The sequence below is a fragment of the Rhodnius prolixus genome, unplaced genomic scaffold (assembly GCF_049639745.1).
Source record: "Rhodnius prolixus isolate KJV_2025 unplaced genomic scaffold, Rpr scaffold_9, whole genome shotgun sequence".
NCBI lineage: Eukaryota > Metazoa > Arthropoda > Insecta > Hemiptera > Reduviidae > Rhodnius > Rhodnius prolixus.
In genome coordinates this window covers 19348014-19371813 of record NW_027411604.1, presented here as the reverse complement: position 1 = coordinate 19371813, position 23800 = coordinate 19348014, and the positions used below count along the sequence as shown (strand labels likewise).

The 23800-nt window shown below is 32.9% G+C and overlaps 1 protein-coding gene across 11 annotated transcripts in view; it reads right to left on the bottom strand.

Annotated features, from left to right (window-relative positions):
* The window catches only part of pHCl-1 (pH-sensitive chloride channel 1), a 300587-nt gene extending 296519 nt beyond the window's left edge, over positions 1-4068 (bottom strand). For 4 of the 11 annotated variants that reach the window (XM_074128597.1, XM_074128595.1, XM_074128600.1 and 1 more), the window contains exon 1: positions 3734-4061. The gene's annotated coding sequence lies outside the window, so the exon portion shown is untranslated. Of the gene's footprint in view, positions 1-3733 lie in introns of all 11 variants that reach the window. The other 7 variants (XM_074128594.1, XM_074128598.1, XM_074128601.1 and 4 more) reach the window with 5 other exon arrangements.
* Between the last annotated feature and the right edge of the window lie 19732 nt (positions 4069-23800).

The window sequence follows — 23800 nt, the reverse complement described above, 5'->3', positions numbered from 1 at the left end:
TTGAACTTTTCAAGGATTTTGGATAGTGTAAAGATGGATTATTTCGCTTGCCCAAAAGCAATAATCTGATGAGACTGATCAAGAAAAACCTAACAAAACAGTTATAAGAGAACTTTCAAAATATTCATTTTTAGGAGAGGAATCCTTCAAATAAAAGATAAAGGAGCTACAGGGTACAATAAGTAAATGCGATAAGTGTAAATAAATAGCGTGTCAGGCGTGAATGACGGTCATGCAGTGATGGCCGCCATTAGTCACCCAGTTGGTCACGGGGCCAACGGCGCCTCAGCCGTCTTCGAGGATTGGAGGGTAGCGTAGTTGAAGACAAGTTTGCAGCATGGTCGGCTGGTGGGATAGGTGTATGATGTAAGAAGACAGGTGGTGGAGTTTCACGTTTGAGTGTGAAGACTATGTATTTAGACTTAGTTGGGTTAATTTTTATATGCCAGTTTTCTAACCAAGGTTCTATTGAGTGAAGGTGGGACTGCAGTGAGCGTACAGCGAGGATAGGGTCAGAGTGTGTGGAGAGAATGGCAGTGTCGTCAGCGAAGGTGTAAATAGAAGTATTAAGGTTAGAAGGTAAGTCGGCAGTGTAGATTGTGTAAAGTAGAGGAGCTAAGACACTTCCCTGTGGCACACCAGCAAGGACAGGATAGATGGAAGAATGAGTAGTGCCTTGAAGAACTTGAAAGAATCTGTCAGAGAGTTAAGAGCTGAGTATGAGGTAATAAGTGCTAGGAAGGATGCGTTTGAGTTTCCACAGTAGAACTTCGTGCCAGACTCGGTCGAAGGCTTGCAATACATCGAGGAATACTCCAGAGCAGTATTGTTTTCGCTCGAGTTAAGAAGCGATGGTGTCTACAACACGATGGGCTTGCTGGATCGCCGAGTGGCAGCTTCTGAAACCAAACTGATGGTCCGGTATAATTTCGTGGAGGCGTGGTAACAGAAGTCTCTCGAATATTTTGCCCAAGAAAGGCAGTAGGCTTATCGGTCGATAAGAAGAAGGTAGTTGAGTCGGTTTATTGGGCTTAGGTATCATTCGAACTGTAGAAAATTTCCAGAGTATAGGGTAGTAAGTAGTTCTGAGAATAGAGTTGTAAATGGTAGTGAGGAAGACTATTGCTTTTTTGGGTATTTTGGTTATTATTATATTTACAAATTAAATTCAATTTGAGGACAAAGATCGATATTTCAGAGTCAACTGTGGAGCAGCAGACTCTGATATCCGTCTAGCTCGAGCTGGTGTTCCTGAGGGCAGTGTCCTAGGTCCTATTCTTTACTCCTTGTATACATCAGACATACCTCAACATCCAAATACTATCCTCTCCACATTTGCTGACGATACTGCTATCTTATCTTCACATTCCGATCCCCTTATCGCTACACGAACTCTACAAACACACATCAACCACTTACAGGACTGGCTTTTCAAATGGAGAATCAAAACCAATGTTACGAAGTCTAAGTTTATAATATTTACTCTCAGCTGGAAAATCCTACCTCCTGTCATCTTGAACCAAACTCCTATACCAGCTGTGGACAAAGTACGTTACCTTGGACTGCACCTAGACAAAACGGTTGACATGGAATCCCCATACTAGACTGAAAAGACAAGAAACTAACCAACGCTACAAACTTCTCGCCAGACTACTTGACAAACGTTCGAAACTTAACCTACATAACAAAAGACTCTTATATCCAATGTTACTGCGACCCATTTGGTCATACGGCGTCGAAGTATGGGGATCGACTAAGCGTTCCAACTCACTACGCCTCCAGGGCATTACAGTCAAAAATACTTCGAAAACTTCTTAACGCTCCGTTCTATGTATCTAACCTCACACTATCCATAATGACCTCAAAATTCCTTTCATTACAGATCTTGCTAACACTCGTTTCTTCAAATTTCATTCCTCTACAGCAGCTCATCCTAACCCTCTCATAGAACACCTATCTTCCTCCACATTACCAGGTAATCCTCTAAGGAGATTGAAGAGAAGATGGCCTCGTGATCTTCTCTTATCTTAAGCACGTTACTGGAGTGACACCACTGGGTGCCTTCTCCACTCATGATCTCTTCTATTTCTTTTCTCTTTCACCGCATTTGCTTGTTGCAACAACTGTTGCAGTGGTGAATTGCAATAAAAGATTTAAAAAAAAAAAAATTCAATTTATCTTCGCAGTTTTCTCTAATCTCTGTCAACAAAAGAAAAAAAATCCTTTTACATAAATCTAAATGAACCGTTACATCAAAATAATTTTCATTGAAGTCAAAAAGGTGAAATGAAGGTTAAGTACCAGCTGTTGCATGTTTAAGAATGCCTTCTACGAGCTAAAGAGAGAGAATGTGCAATATTGCGGTAGGCTTTTAATACTTCATCGCTAACTACATTTATAGCTCCGATAAAACTGTAGATTTCAATATTTTTTTTTACATCCCCCAATAACTAAAAAGGTATTTCTCTTATTTTGTTTAATGAGGGGGGGGGGGAATTACAGTATCGATTGAAGATCGATAATAGGAATCACAGTTAATCAAATATTTTAACTCGTTATTTGAAATAAAATTTTTAAAAACAGATGAAACCATTAAAGAAAAAAAGAAGCTGTATTTAAATATATGTCTAGTATAAATAGAAACGAGAATTTAAATCAATTTTACTTTTAATACAATTATTTAAAATAAATAATTATTTATTTAAATCCCTGACTTAGTTATCAATCACCATAAATTCCCACGTACGCGCACAAAAAGGAAACAATTTAACCGCGATAATTGTTTTAACATTGATAATTGTACAAATGTTTTGAAGGGGTGAACAAATTGGATGATATACTGAACAATGCCATTAAAGTGGTTAAATTTTAATCAATTTAAATTCCCTTATCCTATCAGTGAAAAACTAATTTAGCAATGCGATACAATCTGTATCAGCTAGAAATTTTACCTCATTGTACAATGTTATATACAGTTTAATATTTTATATTAAGAGAAAAAAGGTAGATAAGTCCTAATAATCCATACAACAAATAAAATATATTCAATTTAAGGAAGCTTGTTCACAATATTTTGTATTTGGTGCAGTAAAAGAAAACTAAACTGCAAAATTAGAATACGATTTTGATGTGTGTGTGTGTTTTGTTTAAGTGCATTTTTTCTCGCGTGCGCAAAACTGTTGTGAGAGAAGCGTGAATTACAGATGCAGGCTGCGGTGGAAGCCTTGCAGGGGGATTTGAGGTCAAAAACGTGCTCCCCCAAGTGCCCTAACACTCTCCCTCCTCTCCAACCGGTACCAGACGTTCCCCCTATCATCCCTCAAAACACTGAACCTGTTATGTATTTGTATTTTTTGAATATATTTTTTTTTGCGTACAATATGATGTTAAATTATATTATAGTTTTTATTTATCAATACATTATTTCTTATACTTCCAAAAAATAAAAAAATCAAGAATCTATCAAAAAGCATAAAATATAATAAAATATTACGGGGATACAATTCTAAATATACAGTATATGTTTTATTCAAACAATATAAAAGTTGAACTAAGAGAATCTGAACTGAACTCCTAAAATATTTATTTCATTTAATTAGGTTTTATTACACCTTTAGTCCAACTGTGAATTGTGATCGGGTTTAAGTATTAGCAAAAGCAATCAGTTAAAATCAATAAAGTAATCAGTATAAATTGAAAATGACAATTCTGATAATTTAAGCCGATTACTTACCTTCTTGTGACTGATAATTTTTTAACTATTCAGCAATAATTTCTTTTATCTCCTATCTGCGGTGCATTGCTGAGTTGACTGTAGATTTAAATTTTGCTCAAGTACTTTTATTTAGTATAGTTAAATTATAAATATAAAAACTTTAAATAAAACAAAAATATAATTTATTTAAACAAAAATAAAATAACATAAACAATATCTATATTTTGAACTATCGAGAAAAATGAAAATGAAAGAAAAATTAAAAAATAATCACACACCCACGATTTTGACACCCGTTATAGACCGTCCAATGTCCTAACTAAGACTGGTATACCAAGATACCCCCACTCTGCATTCACGCAACCTCCCCACTCTACCACACAAACTGTGCAAAATATCGCCGTCTCACTGCCCCCCTTCACGTCAACGGTCCAACACAGCTGCGACCTGCTACTAAAAGCATCGCTAGCCAAAACGTATAAATTGATTAAAAAGTACAGAAATAAAACTAAATAAAACATATTTCACTACATGGAGAATCATTTTCTTTTTAGTGTTAGCAGTTTTGTATGCTTTGCAGTTCAAGGGCCCATGAAAACTTATTTATATTTATGTTTGTAAATAAATTCTTTATATATATGTATACATATGTAAATAAACATAAATATAAATAAGTTTTTATGCCCTTATAAAGTAATACCTATTTTTTAAAAGGATTTTGGCTTTAAATACCATTACCAAATTAGCTGCCGCAGGTAGAGGCGACTAAACAACATACTTTACTATTAAATTTACGTACTCATTATTAAATAAAAAAATCAATGGCCTAAGCTGGGAATCGAACCTAGTAACCACAATACAACTTAGCTTATCAGGCCTCGCCTCTAACCGCTCGGCTACTGTGGCACCTATTCGTACATACATATTTTAATATTTTGGGAAGAACTTCTTAGCAATATTAAAATATAATTATTTTTCTAATTTATTGTTTGCATTACTGGAAACTTCTCTAAATTTGTGTTAAACTTCATTGGAGAGAAGTGAAATAATTAAAAGCATTTTAAAAACTAAATAAGCTTATAATTTAAAATAATAATTAATACCCAATATATCGTTTTTGTCAAATATATATCATTATTAGGAAAGAAATTGTTATATAGAACAGTTACATAAGTTTTTATCTGAAGGTTAAGCTCTAGATAAGCCCATTTGAACAGTTTCAATTTCCCGCTAAATATTTAAAACATTTATGATTGACAATTTTCTCCATATTTTGTGGTAGACCTGTTGTATAATTGACAGAGTTTCCCTTCGTTTTCATTGTTTGGTAAAGTCAGAATTGAGGAATGTTTTTATTTTGTAAGGTGGAAGTAAAATTTTTGTTGCAGCTTTGGAAGTGTATTGTGAAGATTGTAGTGGACAAGGTGTAAGTATTGTTAGTCCATATTAACATTTGGAATTCGTATTTTTAAATCTAGTATTTACAAAAGTCTATTTGCTTGCAAAAAGTGTTGGATATTATATTTTCTTTTATGGAAGAAGAGGGGGCACATTTCAACATCACAGTTACAATGTGCCCTACCGACCTGCAAGTTTGTGACTTTTTTTTTGTTTAATCGCAGAGAAGGGGAAAGTGGTCCGAAGCTACATTAAGAAGCGCAACAAACCGAATATTTGGTTCAAACTTCCTAAACCCATCACTTCGGGTACAACATCCCGAACTGAGACATTCTTGATTTTTGAACTAGATTTCAGTGGTTTAAAAGAGAAAGTAATGTAGTAGTGAGAGAAATAACTGATAGAAAGTAGATTCAGAGTAAAGTATTATCATTTCTTTCTATTTTATATTGTGTTCAAAGCTATCCCACCAGTGGGGCAGATATTAACATTTGACACAACATTTTTAAATTAAAAAAATGCAGATATGTGTGTAAAGTACCAACTTCTTATTGATATAGATCTGTTAAGAAGACTTGAAAGTTGTAGAAAACAAAATAAAAAGGTTCAATAATACGATTCTGTGCACTCTGTAACAGAAAATGTAAATTCTGTTCAAATGTGCCCTACTCTCCCCTACATAATTACAATGTAGGCCATAATCATTATAATTCAAGCGAAGTTAAATGTTGTATAGCATCGTTCGATCTATTCGGCGACGTTCACTGATGGTAGAGGTATTAGGTTATAGAAGACCAGAGAAAGAGTAATAAGACGAAGAGTGAAGGTGATGTTTTGAGACTTAGTTTAATTAATAGTTCATTTCTTGTATTAATATGAGGAGAGGTTTTGATTGCAAATTTCTGTGATTAGCTATTACAAGATCATGTTCAGTGGACAGCAAAGAGGTTGGATGTACTTAAAAGTATTTTTACTCTAGCATCATTCCTGAAGTGAAAAATAAATTGACTTTTAAAGTGAGGAAATAATTTTTAAAATAGACATTTTCATTTTTCTTCTGCTTTATGGACGCCGATGAGATCAAGAGTAAAATTGTTGATGCTTATCAACCAACTGGTAAGGTATTAACCTTGTATGTCATTACCTCCCATTCTCTTCACTAAACCATAGTTAATTAAGTGGAGAATCAGAATAGATAAACCTAGATATTAAATGCCTTAATTGCTTTAATAACTAATTAGCCCTAAATCATAAAACGTATTTGTAGATGTGCTTATCTTGATTACCAGTCAACAAATTTACTGAATAACTCGTACCTTGCAGATTGGCAAATTTTTCTACTTACGTCTATATCCTGTTTTTACAGTGAAAATTTCAGCTGTAAGCCGGTATTTTTTGAAGAAAAAAGACGTATTCTAATAAATTTATTGTTTTCAAATACTTTTCCTTTTCATTTTTGATTCTCCATATCTTTATCTTGAAATTTTAATCCTAAGAATGAATTAGGTTTCAGAAAAAACTAAGATCTTTCCATTAAATACTCGTGCAGTCTTTTTTTCAGCAATCTGTAACAATATAGTGAAGTCACTATTTGGAACACTTTCACCGTCTTTTTAAGCAATTTTTAAAAATTGTTTCCTATGAATGAACTATGAGTATTTTATTATTTTTGCAATAAATTTTTTGTAATTTCATTATTCTAATGCATAGAACTTGGCACTAAAGTAAGCATAAAATAAAACTCATAAGTAAGGAACGGATTTTTATGTATTTAAAAATGCCAAATATTTAATTAAAATATGCATTTATTTTCGTCAATTATGTGGAAAATATGTGATTTTCTTAAAATATTTTCTGGAATATTTAAGTAAAATGGACATTTTTTTTTATGAAAATGGATTTGGGGGGGGGGCAAGTTATACAAGAAAAGAATATTTTTACAATTTATAATAATTTATTAGGAACAAAATAATTTGTTTTTACAAGTTATAATGATTTATACAACAAAGAACATTTTTACTATTTATAAAAAGATGTGTTAAATTTTCAATTTTGAAACTTCACTCTTCGAAATTGTTTGCAACCACATGAAATTTCAAATGTTGGAACGTAAAGTGACGACGATCTGGGCGTAAGATGGACTTGTAATGACTAAAAGATCGTTCAACATCTACAGATGTTATAGGTGCCTTGCTGAAAGAAGTTATCTCGTTGGTTGTAAAGGGTACACGATGTTCTGAGGTGACTTCTGTTCCACTGATTAATATCAGAAATCTGGCAGATGGTCTCCCACCCTTTGTTCTTGCTCAGTACTTCCACCAGTTTTGATCTGATCAGATCTCCCTTACTCCCAGGTATTCCTTCCACCTTTTCGATGACTTTTTTAACGTTGGACACGTTTTCTGTCAGTCGAACATTTTGGGACTCAAGTTGGGTAATGGCTTGTGCAAGAAATACGCAATTGTCAGAAATGAATGCAAGGTCGTTCCTTAAATTAGGTTTCTCGAATAAAGACTTGGCTGTATTTATCGCTACTGCTTCGTCTTCGAGATGTGAAAGGTCATTCTTGATTTTATTGAAGTTTTCATAGTAATACTGAGCTACTTCCAGCCAAGTACCCCATCTTGTCAATATTGGTTCTGGTGGAAGGCACAAGTCTGGATTGAGATCTTTTAGCATTTTAATGCGACTTGGTGCTTTCAAGAACACTTTTTTAACCACTGTGATTCACAGCCCTACAGTCTGTGGTTCACAGTTCCTGTCAACCACCTCCCAATTATGAAAATATGCCCAAAATGAAAAATATGTACATATTTTGATTAAATATGTAGAAATATTTATTTATTTTAATCAAATATGTATAAATATGCGATAACATCCAAATATGTGAAATAAAAGTAGGCTCAAACGGCTTAAAGAGTGTCAGTATGAATACTTCTAGTTGAAAAACGTCTGTAAATTACCTAGAAAAAAATATGTAAATACATACGAATCCGTTCCCTACTCATAAGTAATTGATATTCTACTGATTTGTAATACTTACACAAAAAACACATATAATTAAATATTTATAATAAAATTATTCACTAATATCTAAAAATAGACTTGTCATTCTCCAAATTTGAAATAATTAATAACATTTCTATTCTTAAAACTGAGCCCGAAAAAATTAACATCTCCCAAAATAACAATGTTCTAATTATTAGACATACAGTCAGGAACTTATGTTATTTATATATGTGAAAACAAATAGCAAAATGAATAAAAATAAGTATCACTTGTTAATAGTTACTTAAATATAAACTAGTAATTTAATTATTATTTCTTATTCGTGATGTTTATAGTCAAAAGTACATGTTCTTACCGTACAACGGCAGTACAGCAAACTATTCGGCTGTGTTAACCAGTTGTATTTCTCAATACAGCCACCAGACATCACGAAAATCTACTTTTGCACATGTAAATTTAAATACATGACCAAATATCATTTATTTTATTGGTATAAATTATATTTTACCGAGAAAATTAAACATTTACTAAATAGTTATATCATTTGAGAATTTAAAAAAGTATAAATAGAAACGGTGAAGCTTAAAAAAGTAAAGCGTAAATAATTAAAACTGTCCGGTAGGACAGTTGTATAAGGGTTGACCATCAAAAACTGCACGAAAAAGTGTAACGTTGAAAAACACCCAACTTTGACAATTTTTTTCTATTTTTCTATAAAAGATAAAATTCCCAAATTTTCTTTAAATCTTACTCCAAATTCTCCTTTATAACTATAATTTTTTTGCAACCACCCAGATCTAATAGGTTTCGAGAAAAAAGTTGCCGAAAATGAGCAAAAACGGCTTTTTCAAAAAATGTTCTTGTTCTTGTTCTTCTTCTTCTTGTTCTTGTTGTTCTTGTTGTTCTTGTTGTTACCTTTTTTGTAAACAACGTAGCACCTAAACGCGTGAACCGATTTTCATGAATGAGGTGTCATTCGATTCGGAACTTTATGTAGATGTGCCTTTTGGGGGTCTCGGCCCTGTACATCGAATGGGAGAGGAGTTAGCCCCCTTTATGTAAGGCCCCCTCCAAAATTATTATTACTAATTACTCTGTAAATCTTGGCCCTATTTTGATAAAATTTGGTAGGATGATAGGGTTAGGGCTCCCCTACCTAACAATAAAGCGACGATCTGCTCTTACACTTGTTAAGGGGAAGTATAGCAATCGTTTCAAATTATCGACACGTGAACCGATTTTCATGAATGGAGTGTCAATCGAATCGAAATTTTGTACAGATTTGTACTTTAAAAGTCTCGACGCTATGCCTCATAAGGAGGGGAGTTTGCCCCACCCAAATAAGGCCCTTTCTAAAACTATTATTACCAATATTTCTACAAAGCTTAACCCGATTTTGATAAAATTTAGCACGAAGAAGTGATTAAAGCTCCTCTACGTGGCTGTGAAGTGCCATCATGCTCTTACACCTACTAAGAGGAAGTACTGCAATCGTTAAAATTATCAATGAGTGAACCGATTTACATCAATGAATTGTCGTTCGATTCAAAATCTTTGCCTTTTAGAAAGAAGTACTGTAATCGCAGTTTATTTTTCTTGCTCCTCTTAAAAGGAAGTACTGAAATCGCAGTTTAATTTTGCTATTTACGTACAAATACCTTCCTATTTTATATAAAAAGGCTTTCTCAAAAAAATTGTTATTGAGGATGGTTTGGGGACCGCAACTATAACCATTCTTTAAAAAGATCTCTCCAGTGGTAGTTACGGTTCCGATTTAACACCTTATCAGGTTATAATGATAGAATAGCTTATTCCAAATTTTAAAAAAATCTGTAAAGCAGATATTTAACTTTGCTAATAGACAAAAAGGAAAATCTGTCCAAAAGGTACAAAAATCTCCTTAACAAAAACTTACAGTTTAAAAAGTTAAGTATAAGGGTTGATTAAACGCCAAAAGGTACACAAATCAGCAAGTACCCAACATTTCATTAATACTTCATTGATATTATTTAAGTAATTTTACCGCATTAATTTTCATTAATATTTTTTAAGAATTTATTAGATGTCACATACCCTTATGCTGGCCAGTTCATTCATAATAGTTATAATTGTGATAAAATGTATATGATATCTTCGTATAAATAGGTACTTTATTTTAACTCTATTCCAAATTATTCTTCTGATTCTGAAGTTGTCACATATACATGCATGTTAAATTAGAAAAAGACAAATTTAGAGTCGGCTACTGTTTAAATTTGAATCACGGAGGATTTAAAGCAATATTTCAGTCTTGAATTCGTCTTACCGAAATATTCGTGAGGACAAATAACACACAGTTAATAACAAGTAGATTATTCAACATTATTTATTCATTTCTCAATTGTAATTTAATTTAGTTCCCCTAATTTTACTTATGGTAAAATACTGGAATAATTAGCTGTCCTAAAAATATGCATATCTTATTTATTTTATATTACATATACACAACATTGTGGGAAGAACACCTAGATGGAGAATGTAATTGAAGAAAACTATATTATTTGCGATAAAGCCAGATAATTATTACCTATTATTATAAACGTTTGACTACTACATAAAATAACAATTACTTTATCGAAGAATGAACTTAAACCGACGATTTTTATTTAAAAATAAAAATAAATAAAATCATTGATGTATGTTGGTGTAAGCAATTTTTAAAAAAGTTTATGAATTTTTTAGCCTCATATTTTTTTTTTTTTTATAACGTTTTCTTTTTCACCAGTGATTAATAGTTTGATTATTATAGATAAATAGATATTACAGTCAATCTAAGTTAAATGGTGTGCTACTTGAACAAATATTTTGTAGATGAAAATGGCCAGCATAAGGGTATGTGACATCTAATAAATTCTTAAAAAATATTAATGAAAATTAATGCGGTAAAATTACTTAAATAATATCAATGAAGTATTAATGAAATGTTGGGTACTTGCTGATTTGTGTACCTTTTGGCGTTTAATCAACCCTTATACTTAACTTTTTAAACTGTAAGTTTTTGTTAAGGAGTAAGTTATAATAATTGAGTTTATATCTGAGAAACCAACAGCTACATAAGGATATTCCAAATAAATTTCCGAAAAAATGATATATAAAATAACACTTTTAATTCCAAGAGCTGCCGCAAGAAAGTATAGGATTAAAACTTGTTTTTGATTATTTTTTTCTGAGAAAATAGGAAACTAAGAAGAAATATCCATAAAAGAATCCATATTTTTATTTAATTTTTATTCTCTATTTTGTAAGTAAGAACTACCGCTAAAAATAAAGATGTTTTCTTATCAACTTAATTTTTACTCGTTAAATTTGCAAACCAAAAACAACCTACTGGATTTAGTTTTTAATTGTTATTATTAAAGGCACTCTCGTGCCGAGAGTGTATGCCTATACCATCTAGCGGTAGCTTTAAAAACTAAAATTTTAATTGGAAAAATATTACACTATTTTAATTCCAAGAGCTGCCGCAAGAGAGCATAGGGTGGAACTTTTGCTTACACACTTTTTAATTGGAAAACTTTTAGGTAGTTTTTTGCTTTGTTTTGCTTTGAAAACTAATTAATTGTTATGCGGGTTGCAGTTTTAATTATTATTCCTATGCTATGGTTCATTAGCAATCTGGCATACTTCGGAAGAGTCTTTATTAAATCTAATACTTCTTAACATTCCCAATTTTAGCTTTCATCATTGTTATATTAGACAGTTTTCGGTGGTGATGTAATCAATCATTTAATTTACAATCTCAGGTTTATTTTACATAATAAAAAAAATGAAATAACAATTTAATTTTATATATTGTTAATCAATGTGCCGTTGTAGATTGGTTGTTGAATAAGATAAATAATTCTTTAACCTCACACTGAATTAAGTCAATAATTAATCGTATTAATGTATTCATAACGTCTAATAATAACTTATTAAAATTAAGATCAGCCTGTGAAGGGGTTTTAACCGTTTATAAAATTCAATACAACAATTTTAAATTTAAAGTTTCTTCTTCACTAATACTTGCTCTTGGGATTACCTGATGTGGGAGAGATAGTTATCTAGGATGGTCGTCAGGCTTCCTGCATTGCGCGAGGACATATACAAGAAAGTCCTGTCCGCTTTCCTAAAGGAACACCATCATTTACACGAGCAGCTCTTTGAACTTTTGAGCCAAGGAGGTTATTTAGAGCATACAAAATACAAGTTCATCCCCTGGCGGTCAAGACAAACTTCAAACGATTACGCTGTAATTGGTTAGAGATCTTGACCCATACTAGACTGAATACGCTTGCTGACTTGTCGATTCTAGCGTTATATCTTCTTATAAGGCCTGTAACTCTTATAAGGCAAACATCTCTACAGGGATATTGCCCGCATTGGAGTCCAGCTTTTTATAGAAGAGAGCGAACTTCTCTTTCAACTTATCAGATTTCTCTAGCAATCGCTAGACTACGTTATTTCCTTGGGGTCTAGAGGAGACAAAATCAAAAATGAGGTGAGAAATCCTGTACCTTGTAAATAGGCAATTTTTTTGGGAACTTTCGCACCTTCTATTAGCAAGAGAAGTTATGGTAATCCTCGGTCAACATCCGTGTGAAGTAGAGAGGAAGTGGGGCGCCACGATAGCCGAGCGGTTAGAGGGTGCGGCCTATAAAGCTAATATGAATTGTGGTACTGGGATCGATCCCCGGTCTTAGGCCTTGGATTTTATTTAATGGTTAATAAAAGAAATTTACAGTAAAGTATGTTTGCTAGTCGCCTCCGTCCACGACACCTAATTGGTAGTTGGAGGTTAAGCCTCGCCTGAAAAAAATTGACGATTACTTTACTTAACTTTACTTTTAGAGAGGAAGAGAGCAATATGGCGTTAACTATAATATGCACGCCAAGTTCCGTATATTTGTAGCTGGATGCACCCTTATGGGTCCAGGATTATTTCCTCAGCCAGCTGGTATACTGTCTAAAAATCCGCAACTCTTGGACGCAACTCACTTCCTGCGAATGCACCCCAGCTAGAAAACCTGGTTTTTTAAAGATGTTGTTGATTCGTAATTTTCAATGGTATTTATTCAAGACTGAATTCTATAATCTTAGAAGAACGATAGTATAAACTGTGATGAATTTGGATGTTGCAGGTATCTTGAAGGATATCACTGTGTACAACACCATTTCGGCAATGAAAAGAAAGGTCCTCCTGCCGACAGCTTTTGTGCTCAGCTACATGTTGTTCGCATCTGTGTTAGGTTATCTTGGCCACCGCTACTGTTTCGACGATTTGTCATGGCAATTGGAGTGTTATTGTGGAGTTTTTCCACACTGTTAGGTTCCTTCATGACGGTAAATGATGGTGACAACTGAAAGTACCTCTTTATTGATATTTTAAGTTTTTATGATTTTTACGAGAACGAATCAAACATTTTATTAATTTCTTTTGAGCTCATTGCAGATGTAGTATCTAAAACTTTTTTCTCTATTGCATTTCCATGAAAATGCAGTTCAGGACATTTCTAGGAAAGGGATGTGATTAGACGTCTTCCTAGAATGTCCTTCCAATATAATGTATTGTCTTGCCGCTATATAATAATACGTAATTAAAATCCAATTTATGACTGAATTCCTTGCTAAATTAAGAGAAGATAGTGCAGGCTTCCCTGTAAGGTTACATTTCTGGATATCGTACTATTGTTCAAACTGTGTAATGTTGTAAGAATTAAATATGACTCAAATATTAGATATTTAAGGTAATAGAAGCGGTCGTTACAATAAATAACCTGTAGCATTGAATAACCTGGAGCCTCTGTGAAGACTGTCTCACGATCAGGAGAAAACAGGACTACCTATTAGCCAGCTTAGCAATGCTAAGTGAATGTTGCTAAGGCATGTTGAAACCAGAAATGTCGAGAAAACGATTTATTTAATTGTACATACATTTACCCTTGATATTACCATCTAATCTATTGCAATAAAACTCTTAGTAAATTTGGTAATTCGTTCATCTTTTCCTCAGTATCTAGTGCAGCTATAAAGGCTAGTTTATCTTGAGTATACTTTACGTTACATGCGTTTTAACTGTAAGGGTGTACTGTAATCCATTATACACCATTACCATGTACAACTGTTCCTTTAACCTAAACCAGGATACCTAAATATGAGCCTTTACATAGTCATCTTTTCTTATTCGTTCTGCCCTAGCTCAATTATAAAATTGTAATTATAAAATCTTACGAAGCACTACCCTAATCTCCCAGACTTCTACACAATTTACAATTCTTATTTAACACCGCTTCTTTGCTCAACAAATCCTATCTTACAGCTTATAATATATAATATAAGAGTATTAAAGAGATGCAATAATTTCATTAAAACAATTTGAAACCTTTTATTCCAACGTTGTGTGATGCGACGAGTCCATTGCAGTATTCTCTACTGCACTGTTGGAAGGTGAGAACTGGGCAGCAACTATGATATACGTAACTGACACCTCCAAGTACTGGAAAAATATATTATTCATTAATTGAAAACAAAAAATTACAACAATAAAACAATATAATTCTATTACATTAATTATAATTACAAATAATTGTTTGTAAATGAACCTTTAATAAAAACAAAACACAATTAATTATTAAGATTTTTAGCATTACAATACCTCTGTTAGTAATGAATGCGTTTGATAAATATTTACTCGGTCAGTGCATTAACAAGGAAAATTGACTTTTCTATAAGTAAAATCTTCTCCTATTTTTTCCAGGCGGGTCTTAACGTCCAACTACCAATTAGGTATCGTGGCTGGGGACAGAAGCTCATACTTTACTATAAATAATTTTTTCTAACAAATAAAAAGTAGCCATACGCGGGATTCGAACCGGGGATCTTCCTCTCACAAAGCCACTCTCTTGACCACTAGACCAACACCCGCACCCTATAAGTAAATAAAAGTAATATATTTCATTAATAATTATCCCCAAAAAATTTCAAATTAAAAAAAAAAAAGATAATAAAAGAAGTGGGGAATATTTAAACTTAATAAAGTTTTTTAAAAACTTGTTCGGGTTTCAGTGGTTAGCTTGCCGTTTGAAAAGTCCCTAAAGAAACCCTTATCCCTTCCGATCTACAGCTCACTCTCAATGTTTCTCCACTTGCCATCAGAGGAATTTATTGTGACCTCTCTTTCCTCTGCAAACTTCTCCATTCTCAAATAGACTGTCCTTACCTTCTTTCTCTAATATCTTTTAATATCTCATCCCATACTACGCGACATTCTTCTCCATTCAATGTACCGTACTGCAAGCATAATTACGTTTTTTAACTACCCTATCTTTCGTATGATGCGGATAGACAATCATTTTAACTTAGATTTATTTGGCACAGATATACAAAATTTTGTAAATAAATTCAGATGTCAACCATTTCTTTGAGTTACTTGTATTGTATAAATCTTTATAATAACCTCTAAAAGGTAAAATAAAATGCTAAAGCTTAATTATAAATTAAACCTAAATTATAGACAGAACTGTTTGTATTATTTATGTTATTAAAATTGTTTCTGTAAATTGGATATTGGTCCGTTTTTTATTTAAAAATAAAATAAAGGTTAATGAAAGCAGCAAGCGTTAAATAGGTGCATGTTTAACCCAAGTAACGTTTCAGGCCAATCTACTGTGAGTGTCAAGGTCCTACATGAGACGTTCGGATGGTAATGCGGAGTCCTAACTGCTTGATTCTCGAAAACGGAACCAACAGTATTTGTATTCCAGTCAGATCGTGTTTAGCTTTGGGATAAATATTCAAAATACAGTTTTTCTTCAAAATTGTGCCCTTTAAATGTCCTTTGTAATCATCAACTAAATGTGATAACATAATATACTTTAATTAATATAGTTGGCATAACATTCTTTATTTAATATTGGTTTCTATTTTACATAAACTATTGATATTGTGTATTATGCATTGTATTGTCTGAAAAAAGAAAACCTGCAAGCAGGATTAAACTTATTCCGTTTAGGAATCTGCATTGCAATTAACAAGAAAATATATTTTTTTAATTTCTAGAATGCATACATCAATGATTTCACCTAAGTTGTTGTTTTTTAAAATTCAATCTCTCAGTAAGAGTTGGTCACCACCTCCTTCACTCTGTCAGCAAGTGCAGTGTGAGAAAGAAACATCAGTGAAATCGAATTCTCTAGACCAACTGATTAACTGATCCTTGATGGACGAAAATAGACAAAAATCTAAGATATTCTGCGAGCCTAATCACATTTTCAACTAGTATTTATGTTATTAGAAAATTTTTATTTTTTGATATTCATTTGACAAAATGAATATAGGTACACAAATAAGTATACATATAAGTAACTATATAAATATATATATACTTACGGAACAAAACAAACGCAAATTGAGGTCGAAAATGTTGAAAGGTGTAATTCTTATTTTGGCTAAGCTTAGTTGATTAATGAAGTTGTCGATCTGGGTAAAACAAATAATATTTAAAAACCTTCCTATTTTGAGTTAATTAAATTAAAGTTTTGTTTTATATTTTTACTTTTTTTAGAATTTGTGAATTTGCAGTCCTGTACCATTTCAGCCTTAATTCCAATGCTAAATCCATAGTGTTTTCACTCTGCAAAAAGAAGCTTTTAGATTAATTATTAGCATTAGAAAGAATTAACATAAACTGATATTGCTGACTGTAAATTTATTACAGAATTTCAATTTGTGAAAGAGTGAAATTTATTGAGTATTCATAATGTTCAGTGCCAGAATTGGTCAATTATTAAGATAATGGACTGTAGGATAACCCATTCAATATTATTGCAAATCAAGCAGAGAATATTTTGTACTTTCAATGTACCAATTATTATACAATATTGTAAAAGAGAACTGAGGTCTAGAACGCGATACGGACAGTGAATTAATAGCAATATTATTGATTCTAGCTTTGGACACCTTGACAACAGCTTGATAATTATGTTGAAACGAATCTATTTCTAGAATATTTAATGTCTGAACATTATAGCCATCACTCCATTTTTAAATTATATATTTTAAAAATGTATTTTTCAACAAATTGTATAAGGTTAGTTAAAAAAAAGATTGCATCCTTCAAGTTAAGGACAATTGAAAATGCAAGTAAGCAAGTTTTCCTTTTGACTTTTGCAGGCAAAACATTGCTATCATAAATAGTAAGGACTACCCCTCTATCGTGAGTTCTTCAGCTAGAATTTAGTAGCGTGATCATAGTCACCTAAAGCTGCAAAAATTATGACTTGAAAACCAGGTAAAAAATAAAACATTCATGAGAGTTATTGCTTACAAATCCTCTGTCTAGAGTATATCGCGATCATGTTCCAACAAAGAGCAGCAGGTTCTAAAATGTTTTACCCAATAACATTTTCAACAGAAATGAAGCGCTTGAGATTTTAAATTTTCCTCCATCAACGGTTAGTTGTTTTTTTCTAATATAAACGAAATTAAACTACCCCACAATACGACCAAAATTTATCTATTCATCACAACTCTCATTCTACAACATTCCCTGGTTAACCATTCATCCAGGTTCTCTGGGACAGTTCTAAGAAGAGCGGCAGGAATCATCACTCGCTGAGTTAACTCTTCCATTCCAAGATATTCTGAAGAAGGCTTCTCCAAATTAAAAAGATTGTAAGAAGGAGTTAATGCAAATATAGTTTCTTCTACAAGAAATCCCTAGTAAGGACATGGAGCTGGTACTTGGTTGATAACTATTTCCTGATGCCAACACCCCTTCCAATGCCCCCAAAGAGGATAAAACTTCCTCTATAGCAAAGTGAAAAGTCCATGAATGAAACTATGCTAGAGTCCGCCATGAATTAAGTCATATCAGAAGAGATACCAACCTTTAATGTTTGTTAACATGGTTATGTAAAACGAACTATAGTTGTTAATATATATAAGCCCTGAAGATGACCTAGAACCTGGTCGAAAGCTTGGCAAAAAATAATTTAAAAAATATGAGTAATATTGGTAATAATCTTTCTTCTGTTAAAATTCTGTAGTTTCTAACAATTAAGAGCAATTATTTACTGTATATTGTCAAAATTGTCACTAAAATAGAAAAAAATTAAGTATGAATGTGCTTACCTGTTCGGTTAGAAGTGAAGAACACCAACATGAGTAAAACAATCGCCCAGTTAAAGTTATCGATAAAAACAATACAGAAAACAATGCAAATAAATCCGATAAAATTGCTGGATCTTCATCACTCAACATATCGAGGAATTTTAAACTGATTAGTATCGTTCGAATGCAGCATAAAAGTGGCATTTGAAAGTAAATATATTCATAACATTTATTCAATGCATTTACATTTGACTCAATTTTAAGATATTCATCCATTATAGTTATTAATGATTTCATATTTAAACTATTTTTAATTATCAAAGCAGACAATTTAGTATTAAATTTACGTAAACTTTTTTCAACTATTAAAATGCCTAACGTAGCTAGTAGATCTGAAGAAATAGTTCCCAATCTTATTAGATACGTTAATTGTCTGCCTACATCATCAATATCTACATGCACTCCAGGATAAATTCGGATTATAACTTCTGAACTAAAAAGCAGTAATATCCAACATGATTTGTGCAGAAATATAGAATTATCTTCAATAATAATATGAAGCATTGGGCGAAGTAGTTTTATAAATTTTCTGGTAAAAAATATATAAGAAATGCTAGTCATTAAAGAGCTAATGCCGAAAAATAGTGTCATTATAAACTGTGCAATTCGTTGAGGATTGTAAGAGAAGAATACCAGTTTTAAGTACCAGGTAGTGCCAATCAGTTGACATACATTTATAAGTAAATCTAATGGAAATGAAACAATTCGACCTGGAACAATAATAATAATTTGTACTTCTTTCACTTAATTATTCTACAATTACTTTCATCGTAAATCAAGCAAATAAATGAGCGTTTCAGTTGACACGTTGACTTCCTAAATTTTCTTAAACTTTTTAGAGATTCATTTATTTCACATTTTAATTTTCAGGAGGAATTATTTCTATACCTCCATAAATTCTCGACAAAAAATTGTAAATTTGATTAATGAAATAAATAGAATAAGATATCTATAACTGTAATGGCAATATCAGAACGCAATTACAAGGTAAGCTCCGGCGTCAATAAACTCAGATGTTGACGCGCCTTAAATTTAAAAAAAATCCTGCAAGAACAAGGTGATGGTTTCAAACCATAATTGTACTTATTTTAATCAGATCTCATTTCTTGAATAATATAATCAACTAGAAACACAGAGTTCTTGGTCAAAGTGTCCCTGTAACGCTCTAATAATTTAGCAATTTACCGGCTTTAAACTTCCAAGATTTTGGTAAATTACCAGTTAAATAACCAAATAATTTGATAATCAAATAAACGATTTTATCAAGACTTGTTTCCTTCATGTTGTTCATATTAAAAACTAAGCTCTGTCCTAATATTCCTTGCTATAAGAACTGGAAACTAAATTATGTCCATGTTGATAATAAAATATACTTAGAATATTAATATTGATTTTATAATAAAGGCAATATGTAAGATACTACCAGCGTTGACCTTTTATTGAATATTGTAGCTCAGAATTTAATTTAACGACTACTGAATTAAAAGTACATTGCATTATCATAATTTATAGACAGCTTAAAACATTATATTTAATTTATAAAGTGATTGTAATACCTTAAAAAAATTTATATGAACATTTAGATTAAAACTCTCTCTGGACAACAAAATACTGATTTATATTTCTACCTTGAAACCCATCTGGGCGTATGGAATAGAGCTGTGGGGTTCAACCAAACGCCCCAATCTCCAAAGGATTCAATCGCTACAATCTAAAATACTTTGAACTATCGTAAACGCTCCATTTTATGTCCCCAACCTGATTATACACACTGACCTTAACATTCCTTTTGTCACACAAGTTGCTAAATAAAACACGATACAGAAAACTCACACTTCAGCCTGCAATCTCATATAAATCCTCTAGCTCAAAATCTTTCTTCTAGAACTCTTCCTGACAAACCGACAAGACGTCTTTAAAGACAGTGGCCTCGTGATCACCTCTCAAGTGAAGAGAGTGACTAACCATATAATGTTTTGGAGTGTTACCACTGGGTAACTTCTCCACTCTTTTACCTTATCATTTATTACTCTATTGTATCAGTGCTAACGCGCTGATTGTAGCATAATAAACGCAAAAACAAAAACAAAATATTTAGAGCTCAAAAAAGTAATAATAATTAATAAATAATCTTTCGTTATAGAAATTATAAGATTGAGTTACAACAGGAAATTATCTTAGGATAAGGGCATCATAACCCTTATAATAGTCAGAAATTATGAGCCACCCTAATTCCCTAGAGCTCAGTTAGGAAAGCCTTCCTGAAAGTAAAGAGTAAATGTGCTCAATAGCCGAGCGAAGGAGTAAGTACTCGAAAATGATGTCCAGGTTGGTGTTAGACGAAGGACTAGCAAATAATTTTTTTACCTCAAACAATGAAAATAGTAGGACATGTTTTTAGAATTTTAGAATAGAATGTGAATGTGATGCCTTTATTCAAATTATATGCAAAGGTGCATCACATACTCGTACTATTTTACACAAAGAAGGGACGGGCATAAGGGCATTAATGATCTTAACTGTCAAAGGAAGAGAAAGAAGTTCTTGGCTTTTTGATGAGACAAAATTTGGAAGTAAAAGGCATATGGATGCGCCAAGGATCTACACAATCTTTTCATCGACTTAGCGCAGGACTTGCTTTATCATGAAGATTGAATTCCATGCATGTGGTTACGAAGTAGTTAAGAAGTGGATTGGATTTTCTTGGATCATTCTCGCAAGTGGCTGCTGCCAAGTCAAGGTTCAAGAACTGATGTCGGCCATGTTTCCCGTGACAAGCCATGTTTCCCTTTATTCCCACTAAATTCAATGCCCTCCTAGAGATAGCAATAACTACCATTCGCCCAATTCAGAATGACATACATTTCCTATATTGAGTCAACATTTAGCTTTTTTAAGTTGATGTAGTGCTTTCGGATTAATCTAAACAAGCCCATTAGAAGTTTTTCAAGAGTTCGAAGCGGCTGCAAACAAGCTCCCACTTCATTTAAATAACGAAAAGTCTTTATATTTTAAAAGCTCCAGATAGCATGGATAAGTGGGAACCAATGAGGCTTTCGGAACCATTAGTTTTAGTACCGTAACAGTTTAAATATTTAGGAGCGCAAAGGCACCCGTTTACCTAAACCTCACTCCTCTTCCCACAACAGATTGTGTTAAGTACCTAGGACTCTTCATGGACAAACGCCTAACCTGGAATCCACATACTAGACTCAAACGGAAAGAACTGAACAGACGATACAAACTTCTCTCTAGACTTCTCGACAAGCGATCTAAACTCTCTCTACAGAATAAACGACTTATCTACACTATGATACTGAAACCTGCCTGGACTTACGGAATGGAACTTTGGGGCTCAGCCAAAGCTTCCAATATCTACAGAATCCAATCCTTCCAGTCAAAAACTCTCCGTCGAATCGCTAATGCTCCTTACTTTGTTTCCAATCATACCTTGCACCGAGATTTCCTTGTTCCTTATGTTTCAGAAGCTGTAAGATCCCGTTACTTTAAATTCCACACATCAATCACCTCACATCCCAATCCTCTAGTAGCTCAACTTACCACTCTACCAGGAAATCCTCCCAGGCGGTTGAAGCGCAGGTGGCCACGCGATCTTCTAAATGAAGTAAGAGCCAATGTACAGTAGTGGACTGTACCACTTTGGGAGTTTCACCAATGGGTGAATTCTCCCCTCATGTATTCATGTATCTATTCCACTATCATGTTGTATCAGCTTCACTTGATGCAGAATTATTCTGCAGTTGTGAAAATAATAATAAATTTAAAAAAAAAAAAAAAAAATGAGCGCAAAGGACTGGAAACATGTGAAGTTGTAAAAGACATAAAGTATCAGTAGCGGCAGGTAACGGCTTTACTTCTTTCTCCAGAAGTCTTTGAAATTCAGGAATCTGACAAGCAGTGATCAAGACTTTGTATAAAACTTTACCGGCCAGTAATGACAGTATGGTTGTGAATGTTTGGTGTTTACATACTTCTTTGGTAAACTTATCAATACGCTGGGAAGAAAAGTAATTTAAAGAATATCTGGACCTACCTGTGTAAATGAGCACAGGAGAATAAGAAGAGTTAAAGAGCTTCGGAATCTGGTTCGTTTTTGTAATCCGCAACTAGTTTAATTAACTTGGACAAGTTGTAAGATTCTGGAAGGTAAGGTAGTAGAAGTCTCTAAAATAGACAGATCCAGAGTAAGATGGTATGATTCTTTAAGGGAAGTTTTGAGAAGAATGGGTGCGACAATTTGATAAAGCCGAATATCGAGGAAAATACTAAAGGACAGGTTTTTAGTTTCCGACTTTTTGAAAAAAAAAAAAACCATTCGTTGTCTCCTTCAAGAGAAATCAATGAAAAAAAGTTGTGAATTCAAATAAAACTTGAGGATTTATTATTAATAAAACGGAGTTTTTGTTTTTGTTTTATATGATAGAGTTTAATGTTTGCTGTCAGATATTCTAATATATACAAGTGTGATTTATTAATGATGTATAACGGAATAATAGGTTCATTAAAATATTAATGAATAATAAATTTAGATCTTGAATAATTATTAATAGTGGTAACAATGATTACCCCCTCTTATTAAAATGTATAACTGCCAAATATTTATACAATATAATTTTTCAACTTTAATACCAAATGAACATTTCTCTTCCAGCAGTTAGTGTATTACCTTCTAGAAATTCAAACTGACTGTTTAGTAAGTACCAGACTTTTTTCTCTATGACAACTGGAGAAGTAGTTTTTATTAAAATTACTATTTTATTTTTGCGTTTTCTCGTTATTATGAGATAAGTAGTACATTGTTGGCAGATTTTCTTAACGTTTAGTCTTCCAAGATATTCACATATAGAGTTCTCTCCAGCTTCGAGAAATGTTCTTTAGAAATTAATTTTAAACTCTTTTTGCTTCAATAACCTCTTTTATTAAATTATATATCCTTCACAGAAATCTTGTTAAATATTTCTACCTGTTCTATGGTCCTTGGCCCTATTTGTAAAGCAATTCTAGTAAATCCCAAATTTGGATTTAAGAAGTTTTTAGTCATAACCTCAACCATCTTAAACGAACTTCCAAGAAAAGCCATACTATTCCTTACTCTATCTTTACATCTATGCCCTCAGAACGACGCACTTTCCCACTCTGTGGAAATTCTCAATCATCAAAATGATACTAAAACCGACAAAACCCATCACTAGCGTTACTTCCTACCGACCAATCTGCTTACGACCAGTTCTTTCCAAATTCCTCGAAAAGCTACTTCTTAAAAGACTTTATCCTTTAGCGCCAGAACAAAATAGGATTCCGGATCATCAATTCCGATTTCGGAGACATCACTCAACTTCTCACCAGGTGCTTCGCGTTGTAGACACTATTGCTACCTCCTTCGAGCGAAAGCAGTATTGCCCGAGTGTTTCCTTGACATCGCTCAGGCGTTCGACAGAGTGTGGCACGAGGGACTACTGTTTAAGCTGA